Genomic DNA, 14496 nt, shown 5'->3' with positions numbered 1-14496 from the left:
TGAGCTCCAGCCACGTGGCGAGAGCAACTGCCCTGCGGGGTTTCGACACCATGGGCAAGAACTGGGTTGGCTCTTCCAGACGCAGGCCAATGAGGCAGCCTGTTTGCCAACGCTCGCCTGACCCCGATCCTCTCTCGGGACTCGTGCACAACAGATCCGGCTGAGAGGAGCGGAGTCCCCCCTTCCCCACCACGCCTCGAGTCCCACCAGCCCCCGGCCCACACACTGCAGACACAGAGCCTGTGGCAGGAAATTCCTGGGTAATCACAGCCCTGCAACGTGCAGCATCGCGGGCCTCCTCCAGGAGGGCGACAGGGGTCTGAGGCAGGACGAGTCACTGAGCCCACGTTCAGGAGTTTGAATCCTGCAGCGTGAAGGAAACCTTCCAGGAAGGATCTGGCCCCCACGGTGCGAACAGCCACACGCTTTTCAATTCGGGCCCAGCCACCCCACCTCATGCCTATGGGAGGTTCCTATTCACTGTAACAGAGGCAAGTTCAGGGCCCTTCTCTCAGATGCAGCCCAGGGTCAGGAGTAAGCAGGGAAGCGGTGCATGGACTGGAGAATGGAGTTTATGCCTTCAGCGCTACTGCTCCCAGCTCAGCAATAGTCCCAGACAAGCCTCCGTGCAGCTGCTCTGGATCTGCTCTCCGCCAGCCTCGGTCACTAGGGGACCTCCAACTGGAGCTCTCTGGGCTCAGCCTTTCCAGAAGCACCTTCGGAAACTCGGCAGCCCCTGCCACGGCCCTGCAATGCTGCTACTGCACAAGCATCTTGCATTGCTGTGGCTGAATGCAAGGGCAGATCCGATCTACATAAATCAACATATTACTCATTTTCTAGCATTGCAGTTTGACAGCTGTTACATGAGCACATTGTTAAGAGCTGTCAGGCGGTGATACATGGTGCCTTTTACAACATATGTTGACTTTTATCTAATGGTGTTCCATAATTAGCCCCAGGGAGTTCGAATCCAAGCATCCGGTTGGCTCTGATCTCGGCTAACCTTTTCTTCTACTGGGAGAAAGTTAAGACAGGAAGGGAGTAGAGCGCCAGGAGCCAGGACAGGGCAAAACGGGAAGGCAGGCGAAGTTCAAGGTGTCTGTTGCACCCAGAGATTTCCATGCAGCCGTTTAGGAACACGCAGGTTCTCATGGGCTTCTCGAGCTCCTAGTCAGATCATGAGCATCTGAGGCTCAGGAACTTCTCCCAAGGGTGGAGCTGAACTTTGGGCTCGGGGAGAGAGGGACTATTTTTAAGGGGGGATATTTAGAAGGAAGCAAGAAAGTTGGGAAGCCCACTTAGTGTGCGAAGGGAGGGGTGGAAGACCAGCCAGGGCCCCCTTCCCAAGAACCCAGCCTGGGACTGGCTCAGTCCGATTGCAGAGCCTTGGATAAGCAAGGAGGACAGGGCCCCCTGCCAGCGAGCAGATCCTCAGAGCCGAGGCAGAACGGGCTGTTTGGCTGCCAGAGGGGCAAAGGTGCTCCACGTGCCTCCTGTGATGTGTGCACTCCTGCCCTCTGCTGGGTGGGCTCGCCCCAGCTCAGCTGTGTGTTATAGACCTATACTGCCAACAGCTAAGGGAGATTCTCCTTTCGCTCTGGTCTCAGAGGCCTGTCCAGCAAGAGGAGGAAGAGCTGGCTATCACGGTGAAGCTGCGACAGCCTTTGAAGTGCTTGGAAACACAGGTTTGGCACCATACACGCTTGTCATTTCGAACACACAGCAAGGAGCCAGCCAATTCCCAGACACCTCCAGGGCATCTTGGGTGGACTCATCCAGCTGCTGTTCCTACCTGGGTTTGTCACTTTCATTAGTGTCACACACACACACACACACACACACACACCCCATGGAGGAAGGAGCAGGTGCGGGCAGGAGAGATTCCAGGTGCAGCGTGCCCTGGCACAAGGAGAGAAATAGGGAGCAGCGTTAGTGTACTACACTGTCTGGCTCCACCCCGTGCAGGGCAGACACAGGACAGGAGAGGGCTGGGGGCAGGCTCATTATGACAGTGAGGTAGACAGCTGTAGGGTTAGTCCTCCCAGCAGGAACATGCCTGGGTTTCAAGCTGAAGGGATGCAGGAAGGTAGCCGCTGCTCCTGAGGCTTTTTCCAAAGGATCCCAGGGATAGGAATGCAAAGCCCTCGTCTCCACCTGGGAGAACACAGCCAGCCTGTAGCCAGAGGATGTAGGAACACTGCGGCCCCAGCTTCACCCACACAACCAGAAAGACAGGACTCCACACACACACCCCCATTGGGTAGAAGAGGGGCCATATGGGAATGGGAGTGCCGGCATGGGAGGAAGAGGAAGTGCACAGTAAGGGGAGATGAGGGGAGAAGATGAGGTGGAAAGTGGAGCAGGGAATTCTGGGAACACGTCCTCCCAGAGACTGGTTGGGTCATGAGGGTGCTGGCAACGATGCCAGGGAGGGGCAGAGAATTCCGGGCTCGGACGGTCCCTTTCGGATGCGAAGTGGAGGCTGCCCATGGCTCATGCAGCCAGTCTGTATCGCGCATTGGCCATTGCTGACAATTCACTAACTCGGACCCTGACTGGCTCAGGAGTGGCTGGACGCTGTCTGGCAGCCAGTGAAGAGAACCCAGTGGCTTAGAGCAGTTCCTGGCAGACACCGATCCATGCAAGACAGGTGGACCGTCTCATCAGAGACCAAGGGCTGAACAGGACCTCACCACACCCAGAGGGCATCCCTCTAGGTCAGGCTGGAGGGAGTGGAGCACCCACACCCATGACAACCCGGGAGACGGAAGCCTTTCTAATCAGCACTGCGATCGCTCGAGCACTAAAGAGGAAGAGAATGACCCATTGGCCCAAAGAGCAGCGCAACAGCCCCCTGCAAGTCAGCCCCTTTGCCTGCCCCGAGACCCTGCTCTTGCAGTCAGCTATGCGAGATCTCCTTTAGTTGAAGTGCTAGGGGCCTGTGCTTTGGCGCCCAAAGACAAGTGTTCTAGCCCTAGCTCTGGGCAGACTCTTAAGAGAATTGTGACTTTTCTCCCCAGCACCAGGGCCCCGGTAGGATGCCATGAATCAGGACAATGCCAGTGCCCAAAAGCCAGCCTGCTGGTTCACCCGATCTTCCAGATGGAGACACAGCACGCGGGGCTTGCCTCCAGCCTAATTCACAGAGCTATTGGCAGAACCAGGGCTGCTCGAAAGCCTGCAGAAGCCAGTGGAAAAGCGCCCATTGATTTTAACGGGCTTTGGATCAGGCCTAGCCGAATAGCTCACTGACCCCAGAAAGGCTGACTGAAGGTTGGGGCAGGTGCATCGATCCAAGGATATAGCTGATTAGACAGATCACTTTGTTTTCAAGCTTTTTGGGGCAGGACTCATCCAAGTTCTGTGTTTGTCCAGCACCTAGTACAGCGGATCCTGGCCTGGAGCTCCCGGGTGGGGAATAGACCACAAGGAATGGCGAGGCAGATGAAAGAAAAGCTGGCTTAACACTCCTACAAGCACAGCCACCTCACCCCCATGCGTTACACACCACGCAATCCTGCCACGTCCCCCGCCCATCAGCTCCTGCATTAGAAGCCATGTACTGCCACAGACAAGCTTGAATCCCAGCTCTTCCCCGCAAAACCCCCTCCAATCCCATTCTGTCAATCAAGTAGTCACTGGTTCTTTTAAAGGGCTTCCCAGCCGCTCGAGATCACACACTAGAAGAAAGATAAATCCCAGGGGATTAGGAGGAGGGGGCGGGGCATCAGAGTGGAGACGTCGGCCAGGTTTGAGGCTGTTTTGGTGCAGCTTGCGGACACATTTTAAGGGGCAAGACAAGAGGGGGTCAAATCAAGACAAACAAGAGGAGAAATATGCTTTTCAGAGCAGCAAATTCCCTGGCCCTGCCACAGCGGCTGCATGATTCATCAGCTCTCTAGTAATATGCAAATGCCTCAGCTTCCAACAGGCTCTCTTCCTCGCTAGGAACCCATGAAGTTGAGAGCTCACAACAGGAAACAAGAAACGAGCCTTAATTGTGAATTACGCCAAGCCCCCCTCATGAATTACACAGGAGGCGTGATGTGCGGATACAGGTAATGGGCTGGTTTGTATGTTCTGCTCTGGTAGCTTTGAACTGCAGCTCCCCGCCCCCTCCCCCCCCAATTTTAGAGTCAACCTCCTTGCTCCACTTTTTTCCACCTTCCCTCTCAAATCTTCATCTCCCGCATGTCTAGAAACTCCAGGGAACTTGTGTTTTCTGGCCACCGGCACACCGCCTGCCCACGCCACATGCCGAACGGCCCACCGTGCTCAGCCGCACACTTCACGTGCCCGTCATTAGCACCACCGCAGCCTGCCTGGCCAAATCGGTTATTTGAAATTTAATTTATTTTTCACCGTGTCTATTTCATTTCAATTGCCTCATGCAAATAGGATACTTAGCGCTTTTATTTTATCTGTGATTTCAAGGTGCTTTACACGTACAGGGAAACCAAGACACAGAGAGATGGGTTAAGTTACTTGCCTGAGGTTCCACACACATTTGTACCAGAACGAGGGCTGCCCCTCTGGTCAATTTCGTCTTTATTTCCATCATGCCTCCCTGCCTGCACCCGGGGTGAAAGTAACTTACATTTCTTGCCAGTACTGTTGCATTACTCCTCCTGGGGGTTGAGAGGTGTCAGTACCTGTAAGAAATGTAAGTGTGGGGAGGACTGCAAGGACCTGGGGGTGGAGCACAGGTCAGGGGCCAGGTGTGTGTAGGGGGCTACAGGAGTCAGGGTCGGAGTGCGAGGAGCAGCTCAGGGCAGAGTAACAGGATGGTGCTGGAGTGGCAAGGAGGGGTGCAGGAAACAGGGCAGAGGTGTGTAAGAGGAGCGACCCACACTGTGTTTTCCTCTCATTCCCTGACAGCGAGGAGGGCGTATAGCAATCAGTACTGGTAGGAATTTGGGGGATGGGACTTGAGACCCCCTCTTCCCTGCTCTTCTTAAAGGGTGGCCTGGGGATGGGACAGTCCTGGATCATTTTTCTGAAAAAAGCTCCACTTACGTCCACACCGCTATTGTGTTCTTTTGAAAGAAAATCGACAAGATGCAGGGGGGTTTCCAACATTGGTAAACCTCTTTCTATGGGGAAGAATGTCTTCTCCAAAAATGCCTTTTCTGAAAGAGCTCGTGTAGATGCAGAAGAGGGAGTTTTTCAAAAGAGGAGGCCTCCAGAAAAAAAAAAAAATCACAGGTGCCCTGGTGGCCACTCCATCCATAGTAATCACAGCGAGATAGCGTCCATTCAGTGTGGACGCTCTTTCGAAAAAGCAGATCACTTTTTCAATGCGGTGTGGCAGTGTGGACGCTCTTTCGGAAGAAGGTTTTTGGAAGATCTCTTCTGGAAAAGCTTCTTTCGAAAGAAACCTTCAGTCTCGACGTCCCGAGGTCTTTGGCTCTCAGAACGGGGAGCCCACCTACGCCATGGGATTGCAGGGCGCCCAGCGCGGCTCCCGGTAGCCGGGAACGGTGAAGCACATCCAACGGGAGCTGCGAGTGGCCGTACCTCTGGCAGCCCACCGGGGCTAACCCTGGCGAACCACATCTGGCCCAGGGGCTGCTCATTTCCCACCCTGAACTAGCGACCTTGGTCAGCAGCAGGTCTTGTGGCGTTAGGGGACACCCAAATACGTGGTCAGAGTCCCTGCCTCAAAGGCTGCATGCGCATAGGATCCAGACCTGCATGTGAGCAGACCCTGGTGAGCACAGCCCCAGCCAATCAGGAGACTTTGTACAGGCTTCTACTTGCACGGGGCTCCTGGCACGCTCGGTGTCTCCGTTTGCCATCTGCTTGCACAGCGCTGGATCTCTAATCTTAGCCCGTGTCCTCTTTTCCTGCCGCCGACTCGCTAGCCTCATCCCTAGCCACCGACTCGCTAGCCTCATCCCTAGCCACCGACTCGCTAGCCTCATCCCTAGCCACCGACTCGCTAGCCTGATCTTGTGCTGCACGGTGACGTCAGGCCACCCAAACGTGCACGGCCCTGGCACTCAACAAGCGCGCAGTGGCTCGGATTCCAGCCAGCCGGGAGGCTCTCTTCCTATCAAGTCAGTGGCTCGAGCCAAGGGGAGCAAGGAGGTTGCCCACTGGAAAGAAAACACAAAAACCCCAGACTGGCCTTCAGGGCGCACTTCATGCTGCTGAGCCCAGGCACACCAGGAAGAGCGGATGCCTTCATTTTAACCAGGCCAGGCTTGGTGGCTATAAGGCTGTTCAGTACTGGTCCCTTCTGGCTGATGGAGACTGTCTGCCCTCAAAGAGGAGCAGGTTTGGGGTAGCAGCTAAGCACCTTACCCAGAAGAAGGGTGGTCATGAAGTCAAGGCACTAGCCTGGGAGGCAGTAAAGCCCGATTTTCACCATAGCTTTCAGCAGAACCTATCTGGTTTGACCCCAGAACAGTAACTTGCCCTCTGTGTGCCTCAGTTTCCCCTCTGGAATATGTGGGCTGCTCCCCTTTTCAGAGGGGGGCTGGGAACGTGGGTCATCGGTGAGGTGCTTCAATACTGCAGCAACAACCTCATCGAAGTGTCCATCTCTAATGCACAGCTGAGTCAGGCAGCTAACTCAAGCGTGCTGGGGCTGGGTCATAGCCTGCAAAGAACAGAGGGACATTCGCAGCAGTTACGTAAATGACTGACAAGTAGAACAACTGCCTCTCACTCTGGAGAACCTGAAGGGACCTCCTCACATCTCCTCCATCCCACGGCACCCATCAGCAGAGCCATGGCTGCCACTTACAAAGCACTACAGACTATTAGCATAATCAGAACACTGTAATTAGAATCTCTTCTGCATCCCCATCTCTCATTAATAAAACTTCCTTCAGTCTCAGTGCACCTCACGCCTTCCCTAGCCTGGACTTCGTTATTGGCAAGTCAGAGGGATACAGGATTGAGTAGCTACTTCCGCCATTAGCTTCTTTGGAACCCGGATGGAATAAGCAAGTGTTATTTACTCCTTCCATGACACAAGAGCTAGGGAGTCACCAAATTAAGTTAAAAGGCAGCAGGTTTAAAAGCAAACAAAAGGAAGTATTTCTTCACGCAACCTACCATCAACCTGTGGAACTCCCTGCCAGAGGGTGTTGCAAAAACCAAGAATATAGCAGGGTTCAAAAAAAAAAGAGCTAGATAACTTCATGGCTATTAGCCAGGATGGCAGGGATGACATGGGGGAAGAGGGTGGGGTGATGGCAGCAAGGGTCAGGGCTTGGGAGATGGAAACAGACAGCCCCCCCACCCCCAGGGCCTGCCCCTTGGACCAGATTGTGCAACTGCTCCATCCGGGACCAGGAGTTTGAGACCTCTGGGCTAGACGGACCTTTGGTCTGACCCACTGTGGCTGCCCCTATGGAACAGCAGAACCGCACGTGCTATTTTTAAACAATCCCGAAAACACAGCAAACACAAAAGCCCACACGCCCCAAGCCAACCAGCTCCCTCCACGGCAGGCACATGCTTGAGCGCACTTAACGGGATTTAAGCGCATGCTTCCGAGCTCTGCTTCACTTCTTTAAGGTGGCTTAGAATCCCATTCTTGTGTGTGGGATGGCCCCAGGGTGCTACTGGCAGCCCTCGGGCAATGCTGTAGCTGGGGCAGAGACCCTTCACTGCTCCGTAGCAAAGAGAGATTTAATAAGCGCTTCTGCAGCAGGTGTTTGGCGCGTGCCCTTCCCAGAGCCCTGTGCTTTGGGGGCCTCTTCTGGAACACGCACAAGGCAGTTCAGACCACGGCAGCGCGCCAGCCCTGCACTGGAATGTGCTCGGTTGCTCATTCCAGCTTCCTCGCCATCCCTCTTCAGCCTCACTACCCACCCTCCAGGGCCCCCCACTATCCTTGTAACAGGGTTGCACCCACCTTTCACAAGGGCCCCCCCTGGCTGGTCAGGTCTGTGCTCTTGGGTTCTGGCCAGGCCTTTCAGGGGATCTCAGGAGGTTTGTTCAGGGACTCAGAGCTCATGCATGGTCTGTGCACTAAGCTGTCTGGGGTGCGCCTTTCCCTACTACCCATCCCTGGGCTTTGGTCTTCTCAACAGCCCAGGCCTGACATGGGACTGTATCCCCAGGCCTTGCGGACTGGAGAAATAGCCCTTCCCAGGCTCAACCCTACTCCATCTAGATACGTTCATGGAGGTTAGGACCATCAATACTTGTTAGCCAAGATGGGCAGGGAGGGGGTCCCTGGCCTGTTTGTCAGGCTAGAAATGGGTGACAGGAGAGGGATCGTGGTGATCCCTTTGGGGTACCTGGCCTTGGCCACTGTCGGCAGACAGGACACTGGGCTAGGTGGACCATTGGTCTGACCCAGTCTGGCCGTTATGTTCTTAATCATAGCAGCCAGCTAACAGCGGGATTCCAGTGGAGGAGAAGGTGGACATGAGTCAACAGGGGGCCCTTCTAGCCAAGAGGGCTAATGGCATATTAGGTTGCATTAGGAGGAGCATGGCTGGCAGATCCAGAGACGTGATTATTCCCCTTTATTCAACACTGGGGAGGCCACATCTGGAGTATTGTGGCCTCACCAGTTGTAGGTGGCACCCCCCCCCCCCCCCACACACACACACACACACACACAGAAAGGATGTGGACACATTGGAGAGGAACCAGCGGACGGCAACCAAAATGATGATGAGGATGGAGCACATGACCTACAAGAAGGCGGCCATGCAGCAGAGAAGAGTGAGGGGGGGATGTGATAGCAGCCATCAACTTCCCTGAAGGGGGATGGGTGTTCCAAAGTGCATGGAGAGAGGCGATTTTCAGCAGTGACAAATGGCAGAACAAGGAGCAATGGTCTCAAGTGGCAGTGGGGGAGGTCTAGATTGGATATTAGGAAAAACTATTTCCCTAGGAGGGTGGGGAAGCGCTGGGCTGGGTTCCCGGGGGGGGGGGGGTGGAATCTCCATCCCTAGAGGTTTTTAAGTCCCAGCTTGACAAAGCCCTGACTGGGCTGATTCACTTGGGACTGGTCCTGCTTTGGGCCGGGGGCTGGACTCGATGACTCCTGAGGTCTCTTCCGATTCTACGAGCATCTTGCTCCTCTGGTCCCTGCCTACGCTGAGCTATCTCCGGGACAGCCAGGCCTGCAGTCTTTTTTTTCCCCACCAGCTCCAAGCTGCACCTTGCTACTGCTCTCTTCTGCAGCTCCTTTTAGCTGGCCCTCCTGACCCCCGATTGGCTGCTTTCCCTGCAGCCACTCTAGCCTGCTTGGAGGACCTCTCCAGTGCTCTTTTCCTAGTCCGTCTCATCCCAATCCACTCCCATTGCTTTGCTTGTTGGTTTGTTTTTCTCCCTGCCCCACCCTGTCTGTTTGGCCTGTACGCTGTTTTGGACAGTGGTGGTCTATCATAGCCTCATTGTGCTAGATGCTGTACAAGCCTCCAATTATATTGTAGTCTGATTACATTGCAGCACAGTCTAGAGACCTCAAAAAACAATGCCACTCTCGGGTAGCCAGCTGGAACCTTGCCCTTCATATGCTAGGCTCTGGCTGCCGGTGTCCCAGCGAAAGAAGCCTCCCTTGGCGGCCCCACCTGCTCTGTTTTTAGCTAAGGATTTGTGGTTTTTAAAGGGAGGATTTTCAAGGCATTTCCTTTCAATCTGAGAGGCAAACACTGCAGAGAAGGGAAAACCTCAGGCTAAGACCTTGAGGGAATAGAAGGGCAAAAACCTGTGTGTTTTTATGAGAGATTAGGGCAAACTTAGTTTTGTCTTAAGCCACTAAAGGCTTATTAAAGCCCTCAAGAATAGACTGCGCGCTTCGGAAAAGCCTCCCCGGGCTTAGGGAAGAAAAGTCAATTTAAAAGTTAGAGAGCAGCTTGCTTAGAGAAAGAGGCAGCGTCTTTCCGACTGCAGAGAAAGGCTGCCCAGAGACGGGAGAGCTGGGGCCTTTGCAGGAGGCCAGTTCGTAGCCACGGGAGGCTTCTCCATAGGCCGGAGGTACCCTCAGCTTTGTACGATGGGAGCAGGGGTGTAAGTTTATACCAGTGCAAACCCAAGGGAGGGCACCACTACACTGTGTAAAGGTGCCTTCTACAGTACAGCTTATTCCCCTTCCTATACCGGGAACCATCTTTCTACGGATAAAAGCCTCCATCCCGGCATGGAAGTCATTATAGCTACTCTAGCCGCCTAGTTAGGCAGTACAGCTGGCTGATGGAGAGACCAGCCCTTCACCGGGAGGATTGGCAAGATACAGCTGCCCCCTAGTGGAAAGCAGAGTGCATTAAATTTATTATGTGTTCAGTACCAAACATCAGTGCTGGAAGGATAGATATTAACTCACAGACATCTACCCTTCCCCACCTCTAATATTAACTCACTGGCATTCACCTTCCTTCCCCCCCCCCCCCCCGCATCCCCCTTCTGTTCCGAAATGTGAGTTCTCCTTTTCATATGTGTTCATTTTTTTTAAATTGTATCCTTTGGTATATATGGCTGTGACTATTTTCTTCCACTATTTGATCTGAGGAAGTGGGTCTGGCCCACGAAAGCTCATCACCTAATAAACCATCTTGTTAGTCTTTAAAGTGCTACATAGTCCTGTATTTTGCTGGAAGGAGACACCGGATCACCCTGTATCCCTCCCCCGGCTTGGAGGACCTGATATTAAGCAAGAGTTAGTCCCAAGGTTAAGCTTGTGCACAAGTCTAGGCAGATTTAGGATCTAGACGCCAAGGTCTCACGCCCCCTCCCCAAAATAGCAAAACTTGTTGGGCCAAAAAAAAAAAAAAAAAAAGTTTGCCCTTTTAAGAGCAGAGCAGGCATTGCTCTTTTAAGGCAGCTATTTTGAAATCTGCGCGGGATGCTCCATCCTCCCCCCTGCCCCAGCCAGCCCGAATTGCACATTTTCTGGGGCAATTGACGGGGGGAGACGGGGGACACTGGGTCGTCTTGTGCCACCTGCCCGGAATTTCTTCACTCACCCCCGGGGGGTGTGCCCCCCAGTTTGGGAATCCTGTGTTCTAGGAGATCTTGCTGACCCCAGGAGGGGACCAGCCATACACCTTGATTCAGTAACACCCATATTCATGAAATGTCCAGCACAGGCCAATGCCAGGTTAAACGGCCCACTGATCTATTTCTGTAGCATTAGGTGAAAGTTAATGATGCTTCTCCCCCTCAGACAGAGACCTCCTTGGATCAAGGACCCTCTCAGCACCATCTGTGCCAATGCAGCCTAGAATCTGAAAGTCAAGCAAGGTTCTCTCCCCCGTATCAGCATCCTACAAATGCTACCATAACCACAGGTTAGCTCACATTTCTGTTGGCAACACGCAAGCCAGACTGAAATGCAGCTGGATTTACTAGCACTGTATTGGCTCTCCAATGTCAATATTGGGTTTGGGGGGAGAAACATAGCAAAAAGTATGTTCTTCTGAGAGCTTTGTTCTGCTCCCACCACTGTCACATACTCTCTGAGACACTTTGGGCAAGTCACTTAATCTCTGTGCCTCAGTTTCCCAAATATAAAAGTTAGATAGTATCCCTTCCTTTCTATTGAGATTGCAAGCAGTCTAGGGCAGAGACTCCTCCTTACAGTGGCATTGGAAAAAGTTCAGAAAAGGGCAACACAAATGATTGGGGGTATGGAAAGGCTGCCATATGAAAAGACTGGAACTTTTCAGCTAGGAAAAAGATGACTAAGAGAGGATATGATAGGAGGTCTATAAAATCATGACAGGTGTGGAAAGAATGAAGCAAGAAGAGTTATTTACTACTTCCCATAACACAAGAACTAGGGCTCACCAAATGAATAAATAGGCAGCAAGTTTAAAACAAAACAAAAGGAAGTTTTTCTTCACACAACACATAGCCAACCTGTGGAACTCCTTGCCAGATGATGTTGTGAAGTCCAAGACTATAACAGGGTTCAAATGAGAGCTAGATAAAATCATGGAGGAGAGGTCCATTGATAGCTAATAGCCAAGATGGGCAGGAATGGCCTGTGTCATAAGCTAGGAATGGATGACAGGGGAGGGATCACTTGATGACAGGGGTGGCCCGTGAGCATTGGCAGACTCGGCGGTCGCCTAGGGTGCCGCCAACCCGGGGCGCCCAATGATGATGTCACGGCCATTGATGGATCCTGCTTGATGATCACCTGGTCTGTTCATTCTCTCTGGGGCACCTGGCATTGGCCACTACCAGAAGACGGGATACTGGGCTAGATGGACTTTTGGTCTGACCGAATAGGACCATTCTGAGGTTCGTACAGCGCCTGGCACAAAGGATCCCCAATCATGGTTTCAACCCCTGGAGGTGACCGATACAAATACAAACGTTTCCCACTTCTTCCAGCAAGTTATACAGTGACTTATTTGAGGCAGAGAATGACTCAGATGGAGGAGACTGACATCATGAGTAAGAAAGTGCCACATTTAGTCATGAGCTCTCGCCCCCCAGCCCAGAACCGAAGCCGGATAAACCCTCCGGGATCCCGGCGAGGGAGCTGTATAATTTTCTGGCTTGAACAATGCCACGGTGCGGGGTGGAAGCTCAGCACTGAAGCTGGATTTCAATCAAAGAGGAGGAAGGAAACCTCACAGGAGTGAGTCAGGGAGCTGGGGCAGGCTGGCTGGCTTGTCAGGAGAATGAGTTTTCTCCCCTACCTGTCTCTTGTCAAGTGGGGGAGGGAGGAAGGGGGCTCGGAGGGAATTGATCTGGTACAGAGAGTGGTTTCTTGCTGTTCCCTTATTGGCTCTGTGAGGGGATCGCATGGAGTCGTGCTCCAAACTGCAAATTAGTCTCCCATCCTCTCCTGCTGCAGGGGGCTGAGCTGCCCCTCTGCTCTCTGCTCCCAGCCCCCTTTCCTCACACAGCCAGGAAGAGCCGCAGGGGTGGGGGACCCAGCTGGCCAAGCCCTCAGGGAACAGGGGCTGCAGGGCAGCTCTCCTGGCACACAGCCTCCGGCTACTCACTCCCTGCCCCCTGAGCTAATACCTGGCCGCACACAGCCCTTAGTTACCCCCTTCCTGACCCCAGGGCTACTCCCTAGGGACACAGTCCCTGGTTACCCTCTGACTGCCTCCCCCTGGGCTGCCCCTGCCTGCACCCTGAGCTAGCCTCCTATCTACACACAGCCCCTCTCCCCTGCTCTCACACAGCCCCTAGCTGGCCATTCCTAGCACCCTGAGCTACCCTCTCCCTTACCCTGGACTGCTTCTGAGCTCCCCCCTTTAAGTTATAGTTTTTGGTTGTGCCTCCCCCGCCACAACCAAGACAGGCTGGGGAGCCTGCTGGGGCGAGTCAGGGTGGAGGGGGCACGGCCCCCTGCCCTAATGAGCCGGCTTGAGCCTCCTGGCCCCTGCTCCCAAAATGGAGGTCATAGGATTGAGCCTCTCCCCCCGCTCAGCCTGGACCCCACAGCTCCCTTTTCCTGCTGGGCTCTGGGGTGTTTATAACATGCTGGGGGGGGGGGGGGTCCCACAGCTCTGACTGGCTGCCATTGCACTCACTCGCATTCAAGCAACGTTACCAGGTGGCCTGTGTTCACCCCAGGGAAATACGGTCACTCTCTACGTTGGCATCGGTGCTTGAAGGAGGGGTACGGACGCCCCCCCTCTTGGAAGCAGCGTGGTTCCCTGGCTCTCAGCCACACGCTGTGCCAGACCCCGGCACCACCATCCAAGCGCCGCTGCGCCTACCCCACTGTCCCAGGACACAAACTTTTCCCGGCTCCCCGGGGCACACGAATGGGCAGCAATGGGTGATTTATACTCACCCCTCCTCCGGCCGCCAAGCACAGCTGCCTCGCTCTGGTCTCCCCGCAGATACCGCCCCGGTTAGCCCTAGCCAGGGGCAAGTCTCTAGGCTCAAACAAAGCAGCCAGGCCCTCTGCTTGGCTTGTTGGGAGCCACTGGCTCTCAGCTACTCCCTGCCAGCAAAGCCCAGCGGCTCCTGCCAGCCCAGCCGGCCTCACTGAAAGGTTGTTAGGTGTGACAATCAGCAGTGAGCAGGAGCAGCTGTGTAAATGGCCTGACAAGCTCTTGGGGGGTTGCTGTGGCTGAGAGAGGCAGGTTAGGCTGGAGGAAGCAGAAATGGGACGTTAGAAGAAGGGTCCCTGCACTAGAGAAACCCTCCTGGGTCGTTGCTGTTCTCACCCATCGCTGCCCCCCGTCCAGGGACATGATCCAATGGACGGGGCTGGGATGGAACTGAGAGCGAGGCTCTGCCGCTCCGCTGCCTGGGTGACCCCCTGCCTCGGTTTCCCCTTGGGGACTCACCCCAACTGTGAGATGAGACGTGCCAAACGCTGCCCCTCCCCCACACGCACTTTCCTTGGCAGGCTTGGGTCTGATCCAGCCGGGTGCTAAGCTGCCCCCAGGGTTCCAGTGGGGCTTGAACGCCCTTTGACTCAGCTGAGCCTGGAGGAATACAGCCTGGATTTCCAGAGGAGCCTACAGCTGCGGGGGGCCCCGATTCCATTGAGAATCGAGAGGAGAGTGGAGCCACCCTGGGCCTCATTTAAGGACACTCGCT

At 54.3% G+C, this 14496-nt stretch overlaps 1 protein-coding gene across 1 annotated transcript in view; it reads right to left on the bottom strand.

The window, feature by feature from the left end:
• OPCML (opioid binding protein/cell adhesion molecule like) overlaps positions 1-13912 on the bottom strand; it is a 1015531-nt gene extending 1001619 nt beyond the window's left edge. Inside the window, exon 1 of the mRNA XM_075909407.2 lies at positions 13739-13912. The gene's annotated coding sequence lies outside the window, so the exon portion shown is untranslated. The remainder of the gene's footprint in view (positions 1-13738) is intronic.
• Between the last annotated feature and the right edge of the window lie 584 nt (positions 13913-14496).

The sequence above is a fragment of the Pelodiscus sinensis genome, chromosome 25 (genome assembly GCF_052426305.1).
Source record: "Pelodiscus sinensis isolate ZL-2025 chromosome 25, ASM5242630v1, whole genome shotgun sequence".
NCBI classification, from domain to species: domain Eukaryota; kingdom Metazoa; phylum Chordata; order Testudines; family Trionychidae; genus Pelodiscus; species Pelodiscus sinensis.
Note: the sequence above shows the minus strand (reverse complement) of the source record. Positions and strands in the feature narration are given on the sequence as shown.